The following is a 5,420-nucleotide window of genomic DNA, read 5'->3' on the forward strand; positions in this document are numbered from 1 at the left end:
GGTAGCTATGTCATAGAGTTCTACAGCATGGAGACAAGCCCTTCAGCCCAAACTGGCCCATGGCAACTAAAATGTCCATCCATGTTAACCCCATTTCCCTGCACTTGGCCCATATCATTCTAAACCTTTCATATCCACGTATTCATCCGTATATCTTTTAAATGCTGTTAATGTACCTGCCTCAACCACTTCAGCTGGCAGCTTATTCCCTACGCGTACCACCCTCTGTGTAAAAAGGTTGTCCCTCAGGTATGTATTCTTTCCCCTGTCACCTTAAACTGATGGCCTCTAGTCCTCGATTTCCCCAACCCTGGGAAAAAAACTGAGTGCATTCACCCTCTCCATGCCTCTCATGATCTTACACATTTCTGTAAGATCACTCCTCAGTCGCCTATGATCTAAATAAAATAGTCCTAGCTTATCCAACCTTTCCCTATAACTCAGTCCCTTGAGTCCTGGCAACATCCTTGTAAACGTCTTCTGCACTCTTTTCAGTGTAATAACATTCCTTCCTATAGCAAGGTGACCAACACAAAACATGATATTCCAAGTGTGGCCTCACCAACATCCTGTACAAATGCATCATAACTCCCCAACTTCTACACTCAATGCCCTGACTGATGAAGGCCAGTGTGCCAAAAACTCCTTCACTGACCCTGTCTACCTGTGATTCCACTTTCAGAGAACCATGCACCTGAACTCCAAGGTCCTTCTGTTCCACTAAACTCCTGAAGGCCCTACCATTCACCAAGAAACTACTACCTTGAGTTGACTTTCCAAAATGTAACACCCCACCCAATCTATGCTAAACCCCCTTTGCCATTTCTCGGCCCACTTCCCCAGCTGATCAAGATCCTGCTGCAATCTCTGATAACCTTCCTCACTGTCCATGGTACCACCTACGTTAGTGTCATCTGCAGAATTGATGGGCCCAAGGGCCTTTACTGTGCTGTATCAATCTATGAATTGACAAGGCAGTCCTAGAGCTGACTCATGGCTGCTGCTACAGAGGTGAGTTTTGGTTCTTGGTAGCATCTGGGTCCAGCGCAGATTCACGGAGGCAGTGATGGAGGCAAGTTTGGGCCCAGTGCAAGACCTGGCGGCATCAGCAATGACTGCATCAGTGAGGTTGGCCCAAAGCAGACTCATGGCATTGGCGGAGTTGAGTTTGGGCCAGTGCAGTACGTGGCAGCATCAGTGATGTCTGCATTGGCGAGGCCCAGTGAGGACTCATAGTGGCGAGGGCATCAGTGGAGGTGAAATGGTGCCTAAGAATGGGCAACTTTCAATCCAGCAGCTGCGGCATGGCAAAGCAGACTCATGCCTGGCCACCAGGCCCATGGCACATGACAGAGCACTTAACAAGACGGACTGTAAAGCTGGACACTTTATTTCTTTATTTTTCTGCCTTTATGTTCCAAGTTTTGGTTTATTTTCCCATGTTTTAAAATAGTGCATGAGAGTGGTAACACTATACAATGCTTTTCACTGTATTTTGTAATAAGATACACATGACAATAAATAAATCAAATCAAAGACAAGAACAAGGAGGGCTTTGCTATAGGAAAGCTTTCTTTTATTCCAAAATGTGAAGTGTCAACCTTTGACCCAGAAGCAATAAAACTATATTTAAAAGGGTTTTTAAAAGATTGTAAGAATTGCAAAAGATATCAATTGTAATTTTCTTGAATAGGTCATTCATCCTTGTGGCCTATCAACACTTGACCCAGAAGCAATGCCAACAAGTAAAGAAGCCAACATACAAAAGCCATGTGACCAGAAACAAAAGAGAAAAGAAAGCTGCAGCAGAGGGAGAACATTCTTAAGGAGCAATGTATAATTCAGTTAATCATGATAGAAAGCCAAACAAATGCTCAGAGTCGCAGTTGTGAATTCCATAGTTTTGCTGCTGCTGTCCAACTTTTGCCACAGTCAAACAGTCACTTAATATGATTTATGAAAGGGATTTCAAAAATATGCCTCAAGAGAAGAATCTGTGCCATTAACACTGTTATAAACCCAATTGACTTTTATCAGATGCAAAGAAAGCAAATCAACAGAAGGTATAGAAGGTATAAAAAGTGCAGGGGAGAGTTTGATAAAGCAACTTGGAGAGCAGAGAGTGGGCACCAGAAAACACTGGTGGGTAAAGTTAGGGAGAATCCCAAGATATTTTATAAATCTATCAAGGGGAAATAGGATAACCAGTGAAATGGTAGATTCCGAGAAAATGGGAACTGCAGATGCTGGAGAATCCAAGATAACAAAGTGTGAAGCTGGATGAACACAACAGGCCAAGCAGCATCTCAGGAGCACAAAAGCTGACCTTTCGGGCCTAGACCATTCATCAGAGAGGGTCTCTGATGAAGGGTCTAGGCCCGAAACGTCAGCTTTTGTGCTCCTGAGATGCTGCTTGGCCTGTTGTGTTCATCCAGCTTCACACTTTGTTATCTTAAATGGTAGATTCCATTAGGTTTAATACATGTGTGGAGCTGGAGGATGTTGAAAGGATGATAAATGATAGAATTAAGACCTATCTTCAGTCGAGAAGGAAGATTTCAGGAAGGAAAACAGCATTTGGAAAGGTGGTGTAGTGATCGTAATGAGGTCAGCCAGATGGACCTCATGGAATATGAGCTCCATGATTAGGGCTGTTAATCTGATCCAATCAGGCAGTCCTGGCTGACAGATAGGAACAGGAGTGGCAGAGGCTCTGTTTACTCTGAGAACCCATTCTGAGGAAATTGGATCAGTGTCATGAACTCTCCATGTGTAAATAAAGGGTGACTTAATGACGGGACACTAGCCCCTTTGGAGTTCTCAGATGCAGTGGGAGGTTATTGAGTAGATTGATATTGGGAGTGTTGAAATAGTTGAGGTTTTGGCAGGTTGAAAAGCGGACAAAACCCCAGGTCCGGAAGAGTCTTATCCCAGGCTGCTGAGGGAGGTGTGAGAGGAAATTACAGGGCCCCTGACCGAAATTTTTTAACTCCTCTCTGGTCACAGGTGCCAGAAGACTGGAGGACAGCTAATGTGGTTCCACTTCTCAAGAGTGACAGAGATAAACCAGGGAATTATAGACCAGTGAGTTTCTCACCAGTGATAGGGAAACTATTGGACAAAATTCTGAAAGAGAATTCATCTCCGTTTAGAGAGGTAAGGTTTGATCAGGGAGAGTCAGCATGGTTTTACTGCAGGGCGGTCATGCCTAACAAATCTGTTTGACTTTTTTGAGGAGGTGACCAAGTGTGTAGATGACAGTCAGGCATTTCTTTTTGATGTAGTTATATTGATTTCAGCAAACTCTTTGACAAGGTCACATATGCACAACTGATGAAGGCCAAAAAACATGGGATCCACGATAGCTCAGCCAATTAGATTCAAATTGGCTCAGTGGCAGGAAATAGAGGGTGGTGGTAGAAGGCTGTTTGCGTGACTAGAGCCCAGTGTGCAGTGATGTACAATATGGAACAGTGCTGGATCCCATTTTTTTGTGATACATATAGATGAGAATATGAGGGGATAATAAATAAGTTTGTGGATGATGCATAGATTGGCTGGGCAGGTAAAGTCAAAGAAGGTGCCAGGTTACAGGAAGATATAAAAAGATTGGTCAGATGGCCAGATCAGTAACAGATGGAATTTAACCGTGATAAGTGTTAGGTGATGCACTTTGGAGAAAGTAACAAGATCAGGAAGCACAATGACTCAATGAATGGCAGGACATGAGGAAGCTCAGAGGAATGGGGGGGAATCTTGGGGTGCTTGTCCACAGATTCCTGAAGGTGGCAGGACAGATTAATAGGATAGTTAAGAAGGCATACAGAGTGTTTGCTTTTATTAGTCATGGCATAGATTATGAGAACAGGGAGGTTATGTTGGAGTTGTATAGAACTGCGGTTAGGTGCACTGTATGCAGTTCTGGTCTCTGCACTATAGGAAGGATGCATTTGCACGGGGGGCACTGCAGAGGATTCTCACCAGGATGTTGCCTGGGATGGAACATTTCACTGAAGAGAAGCTGGATAAGCTCGGGTTTTTTTCTTTGGAGCAGAGAAGGTTGAGCGGGGACCTGCTAGAGGTGTATAAGATGAGAAGGGGCATGGACAGGGTGACTAGAAAGCAGCAGTGCCCCTTAGTCAAAGGATCTATAACAAGGTGGTAGAATTTTAAGATAAAGGGCAAAAGGTTTAGAGGGGATTTGAGGAAAGGTTTTCACCCAGAAGGCTGTGGGGGTCTGGAATACACTGCCTGGGAGGTTAGGTGAGGCAGGAAACTTCACAGCCACCATGGCTCAGTGGTTAGCACTGCAGCCTCTCAGCACCAGGACCCGGGTTCGATCCCAGCCTCGTGCAACTGTCTGTGTGGAGTTTGCACATTCTCCCTGTATCTGTGTGGGTTTCCTCTGGGTGCTCCGGTTTCCTCCCACAGCCCGAAGATGTACAGGCTAGGTGGATTGGCCAAGCTAAATTGCCTGTAGTATTCAGGGGTGTGTGGATTAGGTGGGTTATGGGGGAATGGGTCTGGGTGGAATGCTGTGATGGTTGATGTGGACTTATTGGGCTGAAGAGTGTGTTTCTACACTGTAGGGATTCTATGATCCATGAACCTTGAATAAATACTTGGATGAGCACTTAAAGTATCATAATATTCAAGTGCTGGAAAGTGAGACAGTGTAGATATGTCAATGCAGGGCCCTCTTCTGTACTGTATGACTCTAGCAGATCATCCCAAAAGTATGCCAGTCAAATGACAATTGCCTCTGAGGCTATGGTTGGAATGTGGCTGCTGATGATTGCGACTGTATGACCAAATTGATTGTGTGGGGAAATGAGAGATTGTCAGAGATTTCCAGTGAAATATGCCTTTCTATTTGAAATAGCATTTCCCTATAAATTACCATTTAGTTTGCATTGGCACAGATTCATGTTAATTAATAATTAGAGAAAGTAAAATCAGCTTGCTAATTACTTCATTAGAGGTCATTTAATAAATTTGATTATTTTAATTGACATTTCCCCACAGCCATGTGGGTGTATCTACAGCAGAGGGGACTGCAGCACTTCAATCGAGGCAAGTCATCACCAGCATCTCAAGAGGCAATTATGGATGTACAACATTAGAGAATGAATAAAGAAATAGTAGCAGATTTCTAAGTAAAAGATTTGCACTTATACCTCCTATCTACTGGTTGTAGGCATGTACGATCATGGACACAACAGCGTTAACTTTTTTTTTTCAAACTGCCTGCTTGTGGTAAGTGACATCTCCCACTCAACCACATCCCCCACCTCAACCTCAATCTGGCTCACCCAACAACACTCACCACCCCATTACCCAGTTTGGTGCAGATAATAGTCATGTTACCAAGGAGATGACTTGATGACATCATAAAAGTATGTTGCTGTAGGCATGCACCA

The sequence above is a fragment of the Stegostoma tigrinum genome, chromosome X (assembly GCF_030684315.1).
Source record: "Stegostoma tigrinum isolate sSteTig4 chromosome X, sSteTig4.hap1, whole genome shotgun sequence".
NCBI classification, from domain to species: domain Eukaryota; kingdom Metazoa; phylum Chordata; class Chondrichthyes; order Orectolobiformes; family Stegostomatidae; genus Stegostoma; species Stegostoma tigrinum.